This window comes from Nuphar pumila, chromosome 7, assembly GCF_984573655.1.
Source record: "Nuphar pumila chromosome 7, dmNupPumi1.hap1.1, whole genome shotgun sequence".
In the NCBI taxonomy this organism is placed as follows: Eukaryota; Viridiplantae; Streptophyta; class Magnoliopsida; order Nymphaeales; family Nymphaeaceae; genus Nuphar; species Nuphar pumila.
In genome coordinates, this window is record NC_143255.1 from 121921025 (window position 1) to 121945127 (window position 24103).

Below are 24103 nucleotides of genomic sequence, written 5' to 3' on the forward strand. Positions count from 1 at the left end.
TGTTACAGCAGATGGCGCAGGCGAACGTCTCCACTTTAAATGGTTAACATCAAACTTTCTGGAAGGAGGACTTTTTTGTCCTTTTCCCCACCCGTCGTTTCACAACTTTTGAATGGAGGATATTTTTGTCATTTCCTCGAACCGTCATTTCAGGGCAAGAAAAGCAAAGGTGATTAAGTCTTTGCAACAGTACCAGAGTCCGATGCAAAGTTATGTCAACATAAACGGGAATACGAGCCCCATGTGCATGAATACGTGGCGCTCATTCGATCCCCCGAACACGGACGTGGGATTCAGTGAATCATCGGGGGCGAACATACACAACCCTCTCCTTGTAGTGTAATACAATGCTTGTCATTTCAGTACATTACATGTACTGTGGTGGTGATGCTATGCCCCAGGATCTTTGGTCTTTTCTACCAAGCGAAAAGATCTTGGGTTGTTTGCGTTAGAAGTAAAAACAATTTTGTACCTACCCTACCACATGTGTGCAATGCAAAACGTTGATCATCCATGTTCATGCTCTGACTTTGTGGAGTCTGAATTGCAGCCTTCCTAGATGGGAACGGTATATCTGATGAACATGTGGAACGGTTACAGATGGCAGCAACCAAAAATGATGTTCAGGGCACGTTTGACTGTGCGTCCCGTGCCAAAAGAAAGAAATGTCCTGCAGGACAGTGTGTTCTGGACAAGAACAGTGTCCTGTCTGTGCTGGACAGTGTTCTGTTCAAGCTTGGACAAGTAGTCAAACACCCTCTCAGGGAATGATGCTTCTCCTAGAATATCTTGGCCTGTCTTTGGTGTTTGATATTAAGAGCATGTTTGGAAGTGAGAAAGATGTATGAAAAGTTATACAAAATTAAAAAACCCTACAGTTTTTTTTTACCCTTCCAAACGAGTGACTTTTTCTCTGAGAGTGTTTTTTTTTTAAATTACACTTTTTTATACGAAACATTACTTTAGGAGGAAGGTGGAGGAATGTTTCCTATCAAGAGAAAATACTGAAGTCCACTCCCCACCACCCCCGACCAGCTCCTCCTCATCCTCTGCACCTCTGCCACCGTCAGTGACTCCTTGGGCTCTTCCCTCCTCTTCTCTGTCACCCAGTCCCTCTACGCCTGCTGGGTCACCCCAGTCCCTATTCCTCCGACCTCACCATCCGCTCCTTTTTCGCCGTCTCTCCTCTGTCAGACTGCTGATGTGCAAGGAGAGGTCTTGTGCCGTTGAGAGGAAGGGGTGGACGAGAGAGGAGCACCTACCAAGGCCGTCGCGGTGGCCCCCGAATCTGGCCTTCGCGGCTGAGCTCTGCTCCCTCTCCCTCCTGGCGATGAGCATCACCAGATCCTCAAACTCCTCGCAGGGGAGCGTCAAGCCGCCCTCGTGCTCATACCCGAACTCTTCCTCTGCCTGACACACCACCTGAAACTCCACCTCCCATAGGAACGACATTGGAATCACAAACTGCCGGAGCTGCTGCCCTGTGTAGTACGCTGGTCAGGTCATCGCAGCCGGGAGGGAAGAGCGACTCCCTGAGGGATCCACCACTGTGGGAGAGTTTTTCTCATGCACACAAACAAGTTAAAAATTTTCATTTTAAAAAAATCATCATCAAAATTTCTCATAGGAATTTTTTTTTCTTCCTGTAAGAAATTTTCTCACTTCCAAACGTGCCCTAATGCAGGAAGGCCAAGGTCAGCCTTACTGTAGGAGTTAGGCCCAAAAGCTAATGCTGTTTCATGTTCGTTCTGACTATTACGTTGCACCATTTATGCCCACAAGCCTTTCTGTTTAGAGGCTACCACGGTTTGTCACCTCATTAAAGGGTTTTTTTGAGATAGGCACCTCGTTATAGGGTTTGATACACAAAACATTCAATAATGCTAAAATAAAAATCCGTGGGCTCTACCAAATAACATGAGTCAGTTACACTAGATAACAACTCAAGTATTTAACAGTGTCAAATAGAAAAGAAGATACCACAATGTTCTCTTCATTTCAAGCACTCCAATTTCTTGTTCCTTTTTGTGGTTTTATTTAGAAATATGAATCATAGCATGAAATTGAGATCTCAAATTCTGCAGGTTGATGCCCACAAGGGCACCACACACACCTGGCTGAATGGGTCACTTAAAGTATAGGTTGAAGGACATCAAGAATTCAATACTCGAGGTGTGCAACCCTTGATTATAACTGAAGCAATATGCTCCCTAGTGCGTGAAGGTTGTGCCCAAGGGGTTTTAGATTCATAGGGGTGGGTCATACGGCTGAGGATCAGGATCTCTTCAAGTGTTTTGCATGCAAGGGAGTTAAAGACAGAAGGATCCAACCAATCCTCCAGCCTTCTCTCTCTCTCTCTCTCTCTCTCTCTCTCTCTCTCTCTCTCTCTCTCTCATGAGATCATATGATTGCAAGTGATTTGAGGTCATATGATTATAAATTACACAAGGTGGAATATGTCATATATACTATTATAATGAATTTCGATAAAGGAACACACAACAAACTTAAATTGGTTTATAAAGGATAAAAGTGACACATTTAAATAAAAATATTTTATTTAAAAAAATCAATTAATAAAATGCAATATATGCAATGCTTATATTAATTTGTCATATTTTCAATGCTTTTTATATGATTTATTTAACTTTATATAAGATAGATGGTTATTAAGAATCACATGGAGAATTAGAATTTAGAATGAATCTGAGTAAAAATAAAATGTATGTAAGAATGAAACATTGACCACTGCAACATGTCTATATTATAAGCGAAAAAGGAAGACCCTGTGTTGCCAGAAAGTCTTAATTGTTTATGAGACTCATGGCTAGACCCAAAATTTGATATAAATGCAGTTGAATATGTACCTATTGAAGCATTGACAAAGCATTTAAGGTCACAAAGGAAGTGTATTATAAGTGCATATGTTATTGCTCTGTGTTCTGCCTTTGTGTTTTTTTTTATTGAAAATGAGTTTAAAAATATATATCGATTATTTGTAATATATATCAAATTTAATGGTGTTCTTGTATGGTAGTGAATATTCTTGTATGATTCAATTTTGTATAGTGTAGTATGATCTAATATTGTTTGCATGAAATTAATAAATGTCGATATATAATCATTCACGATGAGAATGTATGCGTTCTTCCTCTCCATGAAATAGTTCACCAACCGCCAGACAAGGTGAACACCTAGACCGGATTCACTTCATATCACATATGGGTGATACTTCAAGGAAAGAATAGATGACCCCCCAAGCAACACATGCCACTGCAGCTCCAGAGTCATGTACAACAGCCTTGGGTAAATATTAATACAGTATTTTTTTTATAATTAAAAATTTATTACTGTCATTCATATTAATATATATTTTTCTTATAACAAATTAGCAATTATAGAATCTTCTCAACACAAACGTAGAAAAAACAAATGTATAGCCCACCAGAAGCAAATAAAGCAACAAAAGGCTTCAGTAAGTGCCTTCAACGTAGAGATTATCTGGTCCTTCAGAGCTGGTCTAAAAAGTCTAAACTCTACCTTTGATACTCCGGGTTATGACAGAATAACCTTTTCTTCCTGATATGGAACCCAAGCATGATGCTCGAACAACCAATCCATACCCAATATGATATCAAAATCAGTCATATCTAGGAGAATTGTATCTGTAGGTAGATTCTGCCCTTCTAGCAACACTTCTATATTTGAAACATAAGTCACGCATAACGAATGACTACCAATAAGGGGTATGTATATTTAAGGTATAGTTTAAAGACTCAATATGCACATCTAATTGTTTAACAAACTTCTTAGATATGAATGAATGAGTTGCACCACAATCAAATAAGATAAAAACCGCTCCACCGGTGACTAACATAATACCTTGCGCCAAATCGTTGTAGGTCAATTGTTTGACTATGGCGACATATACACGTCCTTTTAACATTTTCTGCCCAGCCTATTTTTGTTGTTGTGATTGTTGCTGGTGTGGTTGAGATCCACTAGCACCCTTCCTCTAGTCATTTGTTGCCTTCTTACGGCAGTCCTTAATGTAGTGACCTATCTTACTACAATACAAGCATCCACCAGTATCACAGGGACATGGTTGTCCCATGTAGTCAGAACCACACTTTTGGCAAGATTGTGATGATCATTGTTGTTGTTGAGGCCTTGTGCCTTCCTGGTGCTTCTACTTCTTGAAAGTCTTCTTCTTACCACCAAAGTTCTTCTTGAAAGTCTTCTTCTTTGGCCAACTATTCTGACCATCAGATTGCTGCATGAACTTTGTTGATTAGAATTTCTGTGATTCCACCTAATCACCATCTAGAAGAGTGGCCACCTCAATGGCCTTATCAAGAGTCTTAGGTCCATGGGTGTAGACCTTCTTCAGCCCTTGTACAAATTTCAATGCTAGCTCATCCTCAATGATGTAAACATTGGGGAAATATTGCTCCAATCCTCAGAACTTCTTGATGTAATCGGCTAAAGATGATCCATCATAATGTAGATCGATAAACTCTTACATCTTTTGACTCTTGTCGTGTTTGGGAAAGTAGGCCACATAAAACACCTCAATAGATAGCTCCCACAACATTGGTTCACTCAAGAACCTGACCTCAAAAGTCGTCGACCACCATCTTTTCGCATTCTCCCTAAGCTGATATGCACCAAAGTCTACCTTATAATCATTGGGGACTCATAACACAAAAAATTCTCTCAATCTCTCGCACCCAGTTTTATGTTTCCTCTGGGTCAGACTTTCTAGTGAAGGAAGGAGGGTTCATGTTCATGAACCTCTTGTATAAAACTCCACTGCCAATTACTGGTGTCGCTCAATCATGGACAACCTACTAAAGGTTGTCTCCCATCCTACGCATTGACTCGACCTATTGCCCCACAATCCCTGCAATGTCGTTAAGGGTATCAATGATGTTGCAATTTTTTTACCAAGCCATCTATATGATCATACAAAATATGTTCTTGATGTCACAATATATCATATAATTATCGTCATCACTATAATGAGATAATTATAGGTATGCAAACAGGAATACAATATATGTATGTATTTCTTATACATCAAGACATGCTTCTATAGCAATATAAGTTTCAAAATCCAGCAGTGCTGGTAAACTATGCAAACAAAAAGCCAAAAACTGAAAGTTCATTTATATGACTTTTGACAAAACTGATGTATCTACTCTGCCTAATGGCGGCTTGTATACTGTCTGCGATAAGCAACCATGTTTTTCGTACGTCTCCGCTTCAAAGGCGGGTATATAGGTGATGCTGATGTGTACTTCGAAGAATCAGGAGGAGAATCAAATGTAGCTGGAGTATAAGTAGGGGATGCTGGTGTGTAAATCGGTGAATCTGGTCCCACCATAATCATCTACAATGGATCAAGGTCTTCAATCACTAATGGTTTTGGAATATGACTGACTTGAGAAACTTTGTCCTCGAGGTCTTCCGCATTTGCTCACGACAGGTCCTCGGCAACTTTCAATTGATATTCTTCGATAACATGCCTTCTTACGTGACAGAAGAGGCATTCTCTTAGCTCCCACGGGCAAACCTGCCCTGTGTGGACCTGAAGACACCTCTTACAGGTCCGTGCTTCCTACATAACCAATTGAATGCTATGTGCCACTGTCGCCACTAGCTAGATTCTGAAGTGCACTTAGCATTAAGTTGCATCTATAGGAACATCTATTCACAATCAATATTTTTTAAGTTAATTTATTATGTTTTTCTTCTTTTTACGCAAACCAATCAAAGGGTTGTCAAGCCCCATTTTTTTGGCCAGATCCATATAAAAGATTGAGTTTCCATTTTCCCCAAGTTTGTTTTAGGACAAAGTGCACAGATTTCTAAAGAAAATCTGCCAGCTCAGCCTTCCCATGAGAATACTTTCACATGGGTGGAAGTATGGAAGGATTTGGACTAGGAATGTAAACAGGTAGGATTAGATTTGGATGCAAGTGATACCAAATCAGATTAATAGGATATTTTTTTAAATAGATTTGGTTGGGATTTGGGGTCAAACGTGAAATTTCTCCAACTGAATCCGAATCCAGTTATTAAAGTAAAATCCCAATTCGATCCAATCTGCATCACCAAACAACCCTCACATCATTGATTACAAGTACAAGGTGCATCATACATGGCAAAACGCAAAGACACATTCCTGTAATATTTTAAAAGCTGTTTTTTTTTTATTGCATTATTCAACGCATAAGAGTATATTTAGCGTGGCTGAGAGATTTGTTGTAGCATTTAATGCAACTTGAGTTTGACCTGGACACAACCCTTACCAAACCCGATAGTGTCTGGGTTTGGTGATAAATAAGAAGGCCTGATTAGAATCCAGGTCAGACCTGAAGGGTCTGGTTAATATATGGAACTGGAATAGTTTGTGAAATTTCATACCAGACCCAGGCCCGACCCGAGTTCCAATTAAGATCCGCAAATTTTCAATGTAAAAATGATAAAAAATATTATGTGTATGATCTGGGTCTGGTTCATACAATCCTTATAGGATCTGGGTATGGTTTCTCTTATGGTAGATCCGATTAGACTTAAGTCCGGACGCAGTATCATCATCTCAAATCAGGTTTGAGTCTGGTTCCATCTGGGTCCAAACCAAACCCGACCCATTGACACCCTTAAATGCAACACACAGAAGATTGTAGTGTCAATTTTCCTTTTAGTGTATTTTTAATATTTTTGTATTTTTCAAATGTACGCATTTTTAAACTCATAAAGATCCAATCCGTACATAATACTGAATCCGAATCTGAACTTGATCAATTTTAGATTGTAATACTGAACCCAACCCGTTTAGATATCCAAATGCATAATTTTATACCAAACCCAACCTGACAGGTTTGGGTCAGTCAGATATCCAACCCAAACTCATACCATCAACATCCTAATTTGCACATGAAAAGTGATGGGTGGTGAAAAAAAACTGAGTCCAACTTGTGCCATGATATTTGTTTCACTCGAAGTGAGAAAGAGAGAGTGATATATCTCATAAAAACTGCGTAAAACAAACAAGCCCCAAAGGTTTAGCTGACTGATCCATTTCCACTAGTCGGTTCACAGTGAACTGCAAAAACTTTTTCACCTTGTTTGACAATGACATAATAATTGATATTTCAATACCTTCAACTGAAGGCACAAAAGAGGAGAGTTTAAAACGATCAGTTCCGAAAAATAATAAGCCCCAACATATCCCAAAAAATAATAATCCCAACAAAGAGGGAAGGAAAAAAAAGCTTTGCCCTTTTGCCTAAGCTTATATTTTCCTTTTGTATTTTTTTTAAATATTGTGCTGCCTATCTTGTGTTTGACAAACAAGCACAAATTTACTCCCAAACGTTAAGTTACAGTTTTACTCCTCAAAATCACCCTTCCTAAACTCCCCCTTTACTGGGTCCAAATGCAGCAAGATGACGCAGGCTTCATTTTCAGATCACACCACAATATTATTTCAGTGTTGCATTTGCATATGCAGCCTATTCCTTAGTCATCGCGACCTCAACTACAGAACCATAAAAACTGCACGACCTACTTTAGGGGGATTCGAACAAATTTTCACAGATGTGCACATTCAAGAAATCAGTCGTGAACTGTAACCATGAGCTCTAGAATCCTCGCAATCTTCTTGATAGAAGAATTTTCAATCTTATTAGTATACGAATAACAAGCATGCATGATTACCATACATTCTATCACTATATCAGACGCATTAGAAAGATCTGCAAAAATTCAGTAACCGTATCATGTCATCACCCGAAACAACATCAAAGCAATAAGTTGCATTGCAATAGTCCAATTATTTGTGAAACATGTGACGTTTCCAAAATAGCAGTGTACCAAATTGAGAGAGAGAGAGAGAGAGAGAGAGAGAGAGAGAGAGAGAGAGAGATCATTCTTCACTTTGTCTGGTTCCTAACACTGGGATGTCCTCAAATCTCTTCTGCAATTGAAAACAGTGATCCAAAATCAGAGCTTTCAGAATAAAAAAGAAGTGAAGAAAAGAGTCAAAAAGAACATTTACTGGAGTATATAATCTCTTGAAGGAACAAAGGCGTTAATAAACAGTAGGACAGTACAACCACCACTTTTTACAGGAACGACACTTCAGATGCTTGGTCAGAATGAGTCTTAGCAAGCACTCAATGCCAATGGTGTTTGACTAATTTCATAAATGTGTTGCGCCGAACATTTTCTCAACTGAAGATAAGCATGTGGAAGTCAAGGGAGAATGGAGTCTCATTGAAGGTATAGGATGAGATTTCATGCGATACCAGATCAAGAACACCCACCAATTTCGTTAGAAGTATACACTAGCTAAAATTGCCATTCATGTTAGCACGTCCTTAAAAATTAGACTGAAACATGACACAAAATTCTGATGACACATGACCTGCAATAGAAAATGTCAAATGGAACAATTACGACGCATGGCAACTGTTTAGGCTAATTTGAATTCCAAATCCCAGATGCAGTGCAAGCATATGCTTTGATATGACACTTAAATTTCCATCTCCAAACTAGGAAGGGAAAAAACCCATCTTCCAACTTTTTCATAATAATGGCCTAAAAAATATGGCATTAAGATTTCCAAAGCAGAAAGCTCAACCATTGTTAGCAATACATGAAATGGCAAAAAACCATTAAATACTGAAAATGTAATTTCAAAGGTTTCACATTCAACAAACCAGCTGAAAAAAATGGCATAAACAAGCGAGTTGCAAAAAAATCAGCAAACAATGCATATGTGATTAATTCGGTTTAAATTTTATAAAAGGAGGCCAAATGAATGGACATATACATGTTGGTGCAAACCACTCTCATTCTGCCCCATTCTTCCCTCTCAAAATTGTATTTTTTGGTATTTTTTCTCACATCTAACACCATAGATGTGATCTATAGGTTTTGTTTAGTGGGAACTGGCTTTTGGATCACCGGAATCTGACCTGTATACAAGTTTTTCCGGTGATCCAATATCAATGGCTGTGATATATCGTAAAATCATGGTTTTTTTTTAGACTAAATAAAGTTTGGGTCCTATGTAGTTGATCAAATCTGATTTCTTTAGAAAATCTAATCTTTTTCTTCACTATTAGAAAATAAATTTTTGGGCTGATCTTAAAACTAAGCTACTTATTTCAGAATTTGTTTGAACAAGCTTTAAATTAAGAGATAAAGAGTGGGTTTGAATTTGGTTTTGAACTGAATACAAAATCCAATTTTTATGAAACAAATTTAATTCCGGTTTGTTATAAAATTTGGTTTTCAGTCTTATTATTAATTGGATTGTTGGCTGGGTCATAAATTCAATCTTTACTAGGACGCACATCAAATTTGTAGCCATGAATGTGCATCAGTATTATGTCTCAGGTGAAAGTACTGTGAATAAAAATTGATATTCCTTTAATTATGTGAGACTGGTGTTCACTTAAATTGCAATGTTATTTAAGGGTATTAAATTGTACAGTGGTTATGATTGAACCACTAGTGGGCCTTTGGAAGCCAAATGCTTGTGTGTTGTTCTTGAAATAAGAAATTTTGAATGCATTGCTATATTATTTTATTATTCTTCAGAGTTAATTTAGAAGTAGCAAAAGTATTACACTGATAGAACTAACGGGAGTAAAGACTCAATCAGGTAATGCATGTTGATTTGCATAATTGTTTTTATGTGAAGAATCCTTAATTAATTAAGAATGATATAAGAGATCAAACAACGTAATTAATTGTTTTTCCTTTATTGCCCTCTGAAATGGTGGAATCTTTAGATGGCGGTCATTGGGAACCGTGAAGATACTGAACGTTGTGTGCATTATTTGCTCTAAGAACTCGATGAGTGATTCATGTTCCCAGCCACGATTGTAGGAAAAATTCCACCACTTTGCCTGGGGGTGGTGTGGTATGACTCAGTTGCAGTTATTGGTATACTAAGAAAGTGGCGTCGAAGGATAATGATGCCCTTGTCGTCCCATTATTAGGTGATGATTTATAATGTTTTGATTTAAGGTAATGATTTCTGATGTCGATCGAGAAACTTATGTGAAACCTAGTTAATAAAATACAATTGTGTGATAAGATACTACTGGAGACTGCCTTGGACCTTGAGATTTGACCCATTTTTAGTATCCACAGGTTTTATGCGAGATGAAACTTAAATGTGTTGCATTAAATAAAAACATGCATTTAAAACCAATACATGATAATTAAATTAAAAAGCAAACTTGAATTGATTTATACATCCCTAAATGTTTATGTAACATGTGGTTTTGGTTGCCTTATTTAAACTGATTTACATTGCAAGTCTATTTTAGGTATGAATTGTATGTTAATGTCCTCTTAAACTTATATTTGATTTGATTTATGCTATCTTCCTTACTATTGAATTTTTTAGAGGGTCGGTACGAGAACCTCGGTTCTTACTCATTTTTTTCGAACTTTTTTTTAGGTATTGAAGCTCAGTGATGTCGGGATCAACTTGACGAAGGGAGTAATTGTTTATGATTTGGTGAACCGGATTCTAACCGTTATAGGAGTTTAATGTTCTTAAGAAACTTATTGAACTTGAAATTTGATTGTTCAGTGAAATTACATTAAATTTAAACTTGTGGGTTGAATAAATTTATGTTGGTAATATATGTTGGTTTTGGATATGAAATCTGTAATATGCCCGAATCCCTGGGACATCTTTCCGCAATAGTTTAAAATCATTTAGTCATTTTCAAAATAAAAAATCGCATTTTTTCTTAGGGTCAGTTTGGATTTGTTACAATGGCTATGAAGGTACCCGTTTTTCCCGGCTTATAAAAACATGTTATTTCGTCGAAAAAACATGATCCAAGAGTCGATTTTTACTAAATCGAGCATGCTAAACACATCTAATGGTTCAGACCTATCATAAAACACTTCAAAACCATGGGGCAGAACGAGAAATGAGGCCTAATATGTTCAGTTCTCTCTCTCACATATATATATATATATATATATGATATTTTTCCTTGGAAAACAACATAGAGTATAGGAACTGTGAGATTGGATCCATAATTGAGATTTTTTCAGAAGTATTTTTGTTTTTAAATATGAACTCTCTGTGTTCTAAACATTTCAATTAAAAGAATGCATTTTTTGTTGATCTATTAAAAAAGACAGTCAGTTGTTTTTTCATTTTCAACGTCTTATTGAAAAAGATGTGTTTTACATGGAGTTTTGCTAACTATGGGCACAACAGATAGAAGACACTGATAATCGAAACTCAGGTTCCAAAGTTGAGTTGAGTGGCATTCTGACTTGGAGACAAATGGCAGAAAAACCAGATGCTCAATCTTGGAGAAAATACATAAAGAAAAAAATACTGAAATAACAAGGTAACTGCAGGAAGCACCTTAAAGAAGAAAATATCAAAACATTCTTGTAGAAATCATTAATGGATGCAAACTGGACAGAAATCCAATACCTTCTATTTTCTGATATAAATGCTAATTTTGAAGGAAAAACTAGAAAAAATTGTTACAGCATCTATAGGCAGAAGAACCATTCCTTGACACAGTAAATAGATGATACTCATATATGTATGTGTGTGTCACTTCCAACGGTACAGCAGTGTTAATTAACTACAATCAAAAGAGCATCGAGAGAGAGAGAGAGAGTACCCCAACATTGTTGTATTCCCACAACTTATGGACTCCATAGTCGAATGCCTGCACAAAGGGAAACAACCTATATTAATCATGCATGAAGCATGTTATCCATAAGCAAAAAGCACATTTTGCCATTGATGCAAAAGCAAAATTGCAGAATATTGATATATTTTACACGCAAATGTCAAGAAGCGAGTTATCTTTATAAGAAAATAAAAATTGCATTTAGTGAAGTGTAAATGAATTCAATCAAAACACCACAATGCACAATGTAGAGTAATACAACAAGGCCTAACCTCAAGTACCTACTGCAAAATGGAACACAAAGGATAAAGTGATTTTTTTTGCTTTACCAGAAAATAGGCAACGGACATAAAAAATGTGTACTTGCTGAAGAAGTTCACAAATTAGGGGAAGGAAAGTTTAACCATGCATAAATAGAATAAGCATCTCTGGAACTCTTCAGAAATGTGGTGCAAGGCAGAAACAATATTAAGCAGAAATTAAGCAAATTGTATCATGAATTTTACACAATATTTACAATGTCCATTTTTGCTGTTAAAAACACAATATTTTTAATGGGGTTTTTCCATTATCTATCTTAAAAACATCATGTTTTTAATGGGTTAAAACCATTCTTTGCAAATTCTTTTATCATTTATATGTTTATTATATAGTTTTATATATTTTATATACGCTACATTTTTAATGTACTGACTTTTCCCAAGATTTTCTGAAGGAAAATTTGATTTTCTAAAATATCGTGTGATTTTCTTGAGAACAAGATTTGTGACATGATTTTTTGGGCAAGTCCTGGCAATACCTCTAGTATGTCGTATAAAACATATGGTGCAACTTCATTACACCCCTGAAACTATGTCACAGGGATTCGGCCAACAGGGTGCCACACCCGCATCGACATTGGTGCGGCACCCAAGGTCATAACTGGACCCCCAAAAAAAATGATGAAAGGGGTTGGGTAGGGGATTAGGGCAAATTTCCCTCCCCCCAACCCCGATGCCTCCCCACTTCTCAACTACTCCTCTTCTCCTCCGACGGACGACGGCTACACTCTTGGCCCCTCCTCTCCTCCGACAGACGGTGGCTGCAGTCTTAACCCCTCCTCTCCTTCGATGGACAACAACTGTCGACCCGAGCTCTCTCTCTCTCTCTCTCTCTCTCTCTCGATTCAGCTCCCAGCCCTGCTAGGCTAGGTCCTGCACTGTCGAACCCAGCCCTGTTGGGCTAGGTTTTGCGCTGTCGAACCCAACCCTACTGGATTGGATTCGGCTCCTAGACCTGGGTTGTCGAACCCAGCCCTGTTAGGCAGGGTTTGGCTCTCAGCCCTAGGATGTCGAACTCAGTCCTGCTGGGCTGGGTTCTGCTCTGTCGAACCCAGCCTTGCTGGGCTGGGTTTGACTCCCAGTCTTGGGCTGTCAAATCCTGGGCTGGGTTCGGCTTTGTCGAACTTGATACGAATTTTATTTTAATATATATATATATATATTGTTTTAAGGAAGAAAATGATAGATACAAGGAAAGGACTCGCAAATAAATAGAAAAGAATTGCATTATCCTCATCTCTACATGTAAGTTTTGTTGGTAGTGGTAGTGATAGTTTTGATTCTAGTTTGTTGGCTACATCATGTGACGATGAAAGGCCACTATGGGCACATGTGAATAAGCTTCAAAAAAATGAAATAGGTAGTAGAAATAAGAGATTTCGATGCAAGCTTTGTTAGAGAAATTATGTTGGGTCTTACACAAGAGTCAAGGCTCATTTGTTGAAGATATCAGGACATGACATTTCAGAATGCAAAAGAGTTGATGAGGTAATGCAGAGACAATAAAAAAAATACAATATGAATATGAGAAGAGAAAGACAATGAGTGATTTTTGTGCAATCAGTATATCATTTTTAAGCCACTAAAAAGATGCTAAAAAAAGTGGATGTAGGAAGTACACGAAGAAGAACGATACAATCAACATTCAATACATATGAAATAGAGGAGATGGATAGAAAAGTAGGGAGATATTTTTATTATAGTTCACTACAAGTTAATGCAGCTAGAAATCCTTATTGGAAGGATTTAATTACTTCACTGACAAATTGTAACTTGAGTGCTTATGTACTTTCAAGCTCAGAAAAACTACGAACGAAAATTCTTGTAGAAGAGAGGGCAAATATTGAGCTACTGCTAGAAATTAAGAAATTTTTATGAGAACAAAATGAAGTTTTCATTGTTTTTAATTTCATTGCTTCTTCGCTTAGTGACCCAGTATTCTTAAAAAGCAGTTGATATATCTGGGCAATACAAAAATGTCGAGTATTTGAAAGGATTGTTTATAAAAGTAATAAAAGAAGTGGGTGATTAGAAAGTAGTGCAAATCATCACAGACAATGCTCCGGTTTGTAAAAGTGCAACATTGAGTTAGTGAGTAGCATCATATTTTTTGGACTCCCTATGTAGCACATAACATGGATCTGACCCTTAAGAGCATCTGCAACTCAAAAAGAAGAAAATTCTCCAACATATGGTCTATGTTCATGGATTAAAGATTTGAAAAAAATATATCAAAAGCATTAAGAATTTTGTTGGCAACCGCCATCAAGATAATGTCACATTTAATACGCATTCTAATATGAAATTGTTGAAGGTTGTCGAAACACATTTTGCGTCCGTCATTGTGATGGTGAAAAAAATTAAGTAAAAAATGTTTTGGTTAACATGATGACTAATATGAATTAGACATTCTATCGTGTTGATGATGTTGTAAAGGCTAAAAAAATTAAGAAATTTATTATTGATGATGAGTTTTGGGATAGAGTCATATACTTTCTTGAGTTTATGTAACCTATTTCAGAAATGCTGAGAGAAGTTGACAAGAATGAGCTCATGCTTCACAAAGTTTATATAATATGGGATAATATGATTAAAAAATGCAAGTTGTAGTTTTCAAGCATGAAGAAAAAAATCCTACAGTGGATGATTCAAAATTTTTTATTCATATACATGATGATTCAAAATTTCTTAATCATATAGATTCAATTTTAGTTAGAAGATAAAGATAAGAGCAACACTCCTTTATATTGCATGGCACATTCTCTCAATCCCAAATATTATGCAAAGAAGTGACAGAAATGTGGTGTTGACCATGTTCCTCTAAATTTAGACCTAGAACTATTAAGACAAAAATATGTATATGGCAAGACTTTATCGAGAATCACATATTCTAAATCAAGTCACACAAGAGTTTGAAAAATTTTCATTTTCGAAGTTATATGGGCATACATTGATAGCAAGAGAAGAGGAGAATATAAATCCTATCACATTTTGGTCAACATATGCTTTTCTCCAACATTTTGGGCATACATTGAGATTGCTATCCCAGCTTGCTAGTTTATCTTGTTGTGAAAGAATTTGGAGCACATATGCTCAAATCCGCAACATGAAGAAAAATAAACTCACCAGCAAACATGCAGAGGATTTAGTCTTTGTTCATTCCAATCTTCGATTACTTTCGCGAATCAATAAGGAATACAAGTACTAATTGCTCTCTTAGTTATTTGATTATTTCTTAGTTTCTTCATTTAAATATGCAAGTATTTAACATTTTAAAATTTTAATTGTAATGCAGACAAAGATCATCCACATTTTGGGATGTAAACTCAGCAGAGTTTGACTTAAAGTGAAAGCATGATTTCAACATTATAAACATGGACTTATCGGAGCCTACTCTTTCTTCTTATGATGAATTTGATGATGAAGCAGAAAATTATTAGGATTATTACCTCATCGTCATATACATTGTGTAGGATATACTTTTGGTATGTAATTATGCATTTTTGCTTCTTTTATTAGTATAATTACTTTTTTTCTGATTGTTTGATTATTTTCATAATATATTTAGGTTGATTTAATTGTAGTGTTAGTTTTTATTGATGAAGAATAGAATTGTAGATTGTTAATTTGATTTATTGCATGCATGATGAATTGATGATAAAACAACAACAACTACGCCTTCATCCCAAAACAATTGGGGTCGGCGATATGAACCAAAAAAGAAAATCATTCTGGGTCTTCCACATGAATCCTTCTCCTCCAATCATTTCTATCAAATGTCATGTCCTCGGTGAGGTTCAAAACATTCATATCCTTTCCTATCATCTCCATCCAAGTCTTCTTAGGCCTACCCTGACCTCTTTTAACTAATCCATTTTCTCATTTCTCCATCCTTCTAACTGGAGCATCATTAGGCCTTCGCCGAATATGTCCAAACCACCGTAAATGATTCTCTCTCATCTTATTTTTTATTTCATTAGTATTATTGTTAACTGTTAAAAATTATATATATAATTATATATATACCCTCCCGCCTCCCGCACCCCTACACTCAATTTTTTTTAAAGTGTTGCATCACCGCACCTACACCCGCACCCGCACCTATGTGACATAGCCCTGAAACTAGTTTGAGTGTATTGTACTAACTCCTTAGTCATAAGTTAGTTTTGCATCATATGATATTCTATAATGTTCTTGATGAGAAACTTACCAATAGGAATTGAGTCCTACTTTATGGCCCAACGTTTTACATATCGGCAATGTTGTGAAAAGCATTGAGTTGAGGCACAGCGAGACTGAAAAATATGAGAGATTAACATGAAAATCTTCTTCTTCTTCTTCTTGAGGCGTGCTTTTAACAACACTGCATATTGGTATCACAAAAAGCAAATTATCAAAATCACAAAATAAAAAAATAATAAAAAAAAGAATTTAAATTATAAAATTTAGCAATAAAAAACAAATATAAAAATATAGTTACAATTACGCTACTAAGTTGTCAAATGAAAATGTTGCATATGTTCAAAATTCCTCAGTCACTAGAGTTGCCCAACACTACTACAATTTGTGCTTCCTAGGAAGTGAGAACTAGAAGCAGGAGGACCAGTGATTCTTGTGCAGAGGAATCTTGATTCTTGTGTAACAAAATTGCAATTTCCATGAGACAAGATTATAGTTCCAAAGGACATGGAAATTCAGTTTCTTAGAAAAGGAATTCTGATTCTCAAGAGTTCAAATTTCTTTGAATGGGAATTCCAATACCTTAATGAAGGAATTCCATTAACAAGCATTTGAAAATTTTGACTATATAATTTTTGTAAAATTATAGAGATATAAGCAATATTATACGTATCGTACAATGTGGTACAATACATATCATTACTATCTAGAATATTGATACGAGTGTGTATCGTAGCTGTATCGTATGTATTGTACGATACATACATGTATCATACGATAAGAGGTGTATCATACGATACAGGGTTAGCACTCTTAAAAAATGACCAAATCATAATTTTTCAGTTTTGAGTTTTAAAGACCTTTTGAGGGCCGACTCCTTCATTTGTGTAGAAGCCATTAGATAGGTAATTAGGTATCCACGAAACCTAGGACTCGTGAGAGCGATTTGGGGCCCGATCCGTGCATAAGGGAGAGAGATTTTGGGGTTTGCTAATGTAAAAGTGCATTTCCACTATTTTTCCATTCAAGTGGGTTAAGGTAAAAATTTTATTATGAGTAAAAGTTGGATCCACAAAAATTAGAGATTTATATTAAGGTAGAAATCAAGCTCCACACTCCTTCAACAAAGATGGCATTAGATGATCCCGCATGGCAATGAGGCACTCAAGTAATGAGTGAAAAACGATTGAAAATTGAGTGCAACTAATGTCATAATATTTTTGTTTATGTGTATGAGTCTTGTGGCATGTTCTTAATTGCAAGATATTTAATATTTTACATTGTTCTTGTGAGATATGCATGCAATATTATCTATGATTCTATATTAGTTTATGTTTGATGGTGTCTTATGCAGCTCATAAAGACATAAATGCTTCATATGTGATTTTATGGTTGTATTTTGTGCAATTCATCATTGTTTTATGTGATGTGATTTTTTTAGAATTTTTGCTAATTTTTTCTTGATTTTTTTGGATTTTTTAGAATTTTTTATTAAAAAATTACAATATTTTATGATATGATACAATACGATACAGTCTTAATTTGGGCCCGACCGATAATGGTAACGATATGATACTTACAACCTTGGATATAAGAAAGTAATTTGGATTTTAAATTGTTTTATGCCAAAATTTGATATAATAGATATATTTATTATTGATTCATAAACTTGACTTTTAGCTGACAAGATTTTCTCTTAGACATTGGATATCAAATTGAAATAAACTCTTTCAACTTTTAAGATCTTTTTCAATTGTTCAAATTATCATATAGTAGCTGGCTTATATTGTTAGAGGTACCAAAAGCTTTTTAGATCTGTAATATATGTTATAAATAGTGTGTGTATATATATATATATTCTTTTTATCATTTTAATGTTTAGTGTCCAAAATAAGATTATTATGTTGTTACTTTTGAATATTTTATACTTTTTTTAATGCATATTTGCATGTTATTCTCTTAAATAAGTGATCCAGAGATCCTCTAATAGGAAAATACACTTATTTAATATGATCTTCATTTCTTAATTAAAAGTTTTCTTCTTACTTCCATCAAAGTTTTAGTAATGCACACAAATCTTATGTCATTTTCCAAACCATAACAAATGTCAGTTCCTAAACGACTCCCTGTGCTGCTTCCTACTCGCTTCCTGACTCTTCTGAAAAATTTTGGAAAATAAAAAGAAATTTTTACAAGATTCAGGAGACAAGAAGCGAGTAAGCAGCACACTCTTGCAATCACCACATCCTAGCTCCAATTCCCTCATTGGTTACCACTTCCGCTTCCCACTCTTGCAACTATGATCTTTTCTAAAGGATTCCATCCATGCAAAGAAAAAGATAGGCAACGTCCAAGCCCTTTATATTTTGAATTTAAAAACTAAAAAGGATAAAAAAATCGCCTCAAGTTCACACAAAAAAAGTCTTATCTGCTCAATCTGATCAAACCTAATCTCTAATTGCTCACAATATGAAAGACCTCTTAACGCATCCGTTTATCTGGGTGTTTTGATGCACCCATTTGTCTGGAACATGAAACTAACCTGACAAAATGCATTGCGCTGAACAATGAAATTTCCCCACTTAATGCACTGCATTGAATGAGTGCATCCAATATTAAATAGACCCGTAAAATGGCAGCTCAGAAAAGAAAAAAAAACACATATATATCCGAAATGACACCCACCCAAAAAAAAATCCCAAAAACAGATGAAAATACCAAAGACATCGTATCAAACAAAAGAAAACCCAAGCAACCCAATCAAAGTCGGCAGAAAACAGATCAAAAAATCAAATTGAAACAACCATCCGAGCAAATTAAGCATCAAATTTATCAAATACAAAGAAAGGCAGAAAAAAAAGAAAGAACAAATGGCCATCGGCATAATTCCATCGACTTTCCCCCTATGCTAAACCACACCAACCTTCCGCCGACATTAACAGAAACAACCACAATTCGATTACCAACAACCGATCAAGAGATGATCTTTACGGGAAAAACAAAAAAGAAAGGAAGAAAGAGAGATAGAATTGAGGGGAAAAGAAAGGGTACCCGTTCGCCGAAGAAGGCACCGGCGACGATGAATGTGACGTAGACGGAATTCCTGCGCATGAGGAGCCTGTACATCCCCTCGTACAACCCTCCACTTCTTCGGTAAGTCGAATCCATAGCCGGAAACGGAGAGAAAGAGAGAGTAATCGGAGGGATGGAGCAAGATCTCTAGGGTTTCTCTTCCCTTTCAACAGGTGAGAGAGAACGCCGGTTAAGATCTAGGGCGCAGAAGAGGCAGTTATTTCGGATCCGGATTCAACATTATTTCATCGGATCTTATTTGGACACGGATTTTAATTTGGATTAGGATCAGCATATCTCCAGCCTGACTTTAGATCAAAGGAGGTTCGTGTTGACTGGAGGGCCCAACGTTACAATATTGATGGTCCATCTGTTACCACAATGGGTGCAGTCACGCCCAGGAATGCAAACAGATCGGATCCAAAACAGCTAAATACATGAAAAGTCGGACCCGCATCGGATCTGAAACAGCCAAAAATTGCAAAACCAACATCCTGAATCTGACCCATTTGCATCCCATCCATTGCCATAAAAACAGGATCCAAGTAAGTCTATGTATTGGCGTAGTGGGGTAGGGACTTGGCTGCTAAAAGAGCAGTCGAGGTTCGATTCTCATGAGTGTCGCCTCTCTGCGCAAGCCAACGCTTAGTCTAGGCCCTTGGGGCAGGGGTTCTAGGCTCAGAGTTTTGCACTGCAGGCATGATGACCACCGTAAGTATGGCAGGCTGAGCCAGCGTGACCGGGTCTTCATGCCGGGTGGGAATTCTTCCGGTTATAAATTCAAAAAAAAAAAGTAAGTCTAGCTACACATCAGACAGTAAACAGGGCCTAAACAGAAGTAACATCAAGAGCAAGTGGAGTTTGGAGTAATCTACGATTAGGGATGCAAACCGTTCAGATTCAGGTCCGATAACAGATCCACTAATCAGATAACTAAATGGATTTGGAATCAAATTCGGATGGTGAAAGCCTCATAGCAAATTCGATTATTTCCATGTATCTGAATATCAATCACAGATTCGGTAACAAAAGCTCAAAATTATATCCACATCAAGTTATAATGGGATATGGTTTTTGACATACGAAATCTGATTAAATGGAGCAGGATTCGATCGAATATCTGATAAAATTCAGTCCATTGACATCGTTATCCACAATAACTACATCAGACATTGTGAAGCAAAACATGTTTAAATTTTGAGTAATTTAAAAAAAATAAAAATTCATAGTTTTTATATACAAATATAAAAATCATAAATAAATGATAAAACCTTAAAATGCAAGAAAATAAATCATAAATAAACCAAAAACCCTTAAACAACAAGAAAAATAAACCATAAAATCAAATAAAAAAAGCCCTAATTCAAACCCTAGTCAAAGAAAAAAAAAACAACCCTAATCAAATACAAGAAAAACCCTAATCAAGTTAACTCTAAAAAGCCTTAAATACAAAAATTTGATTCAAAGCCCTAATCAAAGAAAAAAACTCTAATCAAATTAATTACAAAAAGCCATAATTTAAAAAATTTGATTCAAAGCCCTAATCAAATAAAAAACCTTAATCAAATCAACTATAAAAAGTCTTAATTTAAGAAATTTGATTCAAAGCTTTAATTTAATAAATTTGATTCAAACCCTTAATCAAATAAAATTAAAGAAAAAAACCTAATGAAATAAAATAAGAGCCCTAATCAAAGCCCTAGAGTCATAATAAAAAAGAAAAAAAAGAACAAAGAGAGAGAAAGACCAGGGTGACATCATCAGTGAGGTGATAACACCTTGGTCTCACCGCCCTACCACTGCACAGGAGAGAGAGAGAGAGAAGGGCCTCTCGTCGATGGCCTTGACACCTAACTGCAAGAGAGAGAGAGAGAGAACATAATGAGAAAGCATCAGGGGACCCCTTTCCCCTGACTTTTTTTTTACTGTTCCTTGTCCTTGTTTGTTTCATAACAAGGGGTGGAACGATGTTTAGCCTCTATCATGGACCCATGCCGCATCCAACGTTTGCTAAAAAAAATATGAAAAACAATTTTTTTCTCCTGCGCAATGCACATGATGTGCCATCAAACAAGCCCTTAAAATCAAAAGCCAATTCAAACAACTATTGTAATATTGTGTACTTTTCCTTCATTAAAATTTTGAGGTTTATGAAAAATTGGATAAGTATTCTGAAAGTTAATTAAATATTAAAAATTAATTAATTCTATTTTTTTATATGGCAGAGTTCAATATTTTGGAAACTCTACCAAATATATAGGGATTCTAGAATATCGCAAATGAGGTTAAAGTAAAATAGTAAAACAAAATAAAATACCAAATGAATAAAAAAGTAGTTAAAAAATAAAGAGGATGTTAGAAATAGAGTTCTACATTAGAACTCTATCACATAGCCAAATAGGTGAAAAACTCGAGAATGGACGTCACCCTCTCTCTAGAAGAATTTTTTTTTTATAAAAGGTTTAACTCACTCCTCTTTCTAGATTTTGTTTTCTAGAGAGAGAGAGAAGAAAGAAAAAAAAAGAGAAGAGAAAAAAGGAAAGAAAAGAAGAAAAAGTAGGAAGAAGAAGAAGGAGAGGGATCTTGTTCCGTTCCGATTGTTCGACATATATTTTTTGTCATTTTTCATTTTCGATCGAAGGTACAAGTTCTTCTATCAATTCGAACGGGAAGAAATAGCCTAAATTAAGTTTATGTAATGTTTTTGGTGAAAAAAATGAAATAAAAGGAAAATTCTGATTTAGAATACAAGAAAATATATAATGTTAAATCAACCATTTATATCTGTCATGGCATGTATTCGATTTTTCTGATTTTGCACTTATAACTGAATATGTTCTATTGTTCATATGGACAGACTTGTCACACTTTGCGTGTAGATAGACCTGTCTCACTGTCCATGTGGACAGATCTGTCTTTTCCTATAAGGGATCCGATTTGGTTCATATCTGCAGATTGATGGGTGCATACAAATTCATTGTTACAGCATGCTAATTTTTATATATATTTTGTTGATGATGTGGCTGAGTTTGTAAAAGCAACTTTTAGACATGCTTATTAAGACTGAAAATCAGTCGGCTGTACGATAAAGCATAGTTGATTTTCTGTCATAATGTGCAACAACATAATTTTATTTTATAGCACTAATTATGTTATACAAACTACCATAAAATTGTGTTCATATATGTGTGTAGAAAACCTATGATCGTTATACACGATGTCAGAATAACTATATTTGCAAACCTGCCATTAAAATATTATACACATGCTGAAAATCATTGGATGTTAAAATCATGTAGAGCCGAATTTTCTAATAAGATGTAATATCTGATTTATTTTCTAGTATCGTCATGGTTTATATTAGAGTTGTTTTGAGGTTACTATGAGTGTTTGACGTCAAAGTTTGTAGTGATGCAATTAGGCATGTCTAAATAGTTTTTAATATTGAGTTATGAATTGCTGTCATGACTATGTTAAACTGAACTTGTATTGAACCCCGTTAGGCTATCAAATTTGGTTCAATATCGATACACGACTTGTAAAAAAAAATATTGTTTTAGTTAGGATTTGCCAAACTGTTTATGAGCTTAATATTTTTATGTTTCTTTCTGCACACTGTATGCATGCAATCTGGTCCAGACTTACGGTGTTCACACGGGTAAATTTAGATAAACTTGCAGGCAGTCGTCAGTGGATAAATTTAGATCAGATCTGTTGCATTCATGCAGGCAGATCTGGACAGATCTGCCACTTCATTTTGCTTGGACAAATCTGGTCTAGATCTGTCTGAGCTATTCTATTTGTGATGGCCGACCGTTTGGAGTGTGGGTTCTCCAAAGCTGAGTTCTCAGAAACAAGCTTTTGATGTCACATTTTACTTACCTGCGTGTGACTGTTCAGAAATCCTTACATGAAAAATTTGAGAGGGTTGTCGTTAGGTGGTTTGATACTACCATATCGGTGGGCATCTTAACAACCTTGAGATCATAATTTTGATCCATGTTAGCACCCTGATAAAATATTTCCTGCATGCTTTAATTGCTTCTTAATGTTGTCAAATGAGTTATTATAATGCTTTGAGATGTGTTCTATTTATGATTTTGAAGTTATTTTAATGTTGCATTAACATGATCATGTGTATGTTTGGATGTTATACATGAGATGAATCATGATAGAAAAATGCATGTTGCAAGCATTTGTTCATATGCATATGCAATTTATTTTATATGTACATTCTTGATTGTATATAAATGAACATACACTGTGGACATGTTTCAATAATTGTGTGTCTGCATGTTTATTGAGGATTTTGCATAAGATGCATTGATGGTCAGATGTTAACCACTGCAGGCCATGTGGGACAAGAGCATGTGTGGCTCCAAGATTAGTATTTATGCATTGCAAAATTCACTTTTGAAATTATTAGCTTTCTAAATTAATTACATTTACACTTTAGAGGGTCAGCAACATGTTCACTGACGATTATTAGTATTTATGCCCTGTGGGTCAGGAGCGGTTTGCCCCTCTTGTGTGTATGCTTCTCCTAAGCATTTTATAATCAATAACATTTGTACTTTTTACTTGCTTGTGTTCTAGTTTGTTTCTTTGCAGCCTTTGTAAGCACTTTTGTGCTTTTGTATTGCCTTTGGTCTTTGTATTGTCCCTTAGTGGACTTGTGTTTATGCTTGTGAACATTGTATTTTGCTTTCCGCTTGTTTCATTTAATGTATCAGAGCCAAAGGACCTTGGAACAAGTTGTTCACGATGATCAAGGGATCAAGTGCTCATAAATATAGTGGTGGATGTGATTATAGTCACTTTCCTCTTTCTCTC

The 24103-nt window shown here is 35.8% G+C and overlaps 1 protein-coding gene and 1 long non-coding RNA gene across 2 annotated transcripts in view; one reads left to right on the forward strand and one right to left on the reverse strand.

Annotated features, from left to right (window-relative positions):
- LOC149833248 (uncharacterized) overlaps positions 1-10729 on the forward strand; it is a 31832-nt gene extending 21103 nt beyond the window's left edge. The window contains exon 3 of the transcript XR_016433412.1: positions 10487-10729. The gene's annotated coding sequence lies outside the window, so the exon portion shown is untranslated. The remainder of the gene's footprint in view (positions 1-10486) is intronic.
- On the reverse strand, positions 7670-19458 carry LOC149833249 (uncharacterized). The gene is made up of 3 exons (XR_016433413.1): positions 19250-19458; positions 11688-11735; positions 7670-7984 (listed from the first exon to the last, which is right to left on the reverse strand). It is a non-coding gene; the product is annotated as an uncharacterized LOC149833249 (long non-coding RNA).
- Positions 19459-24103: the final 4645 nt, after the last annotated feature.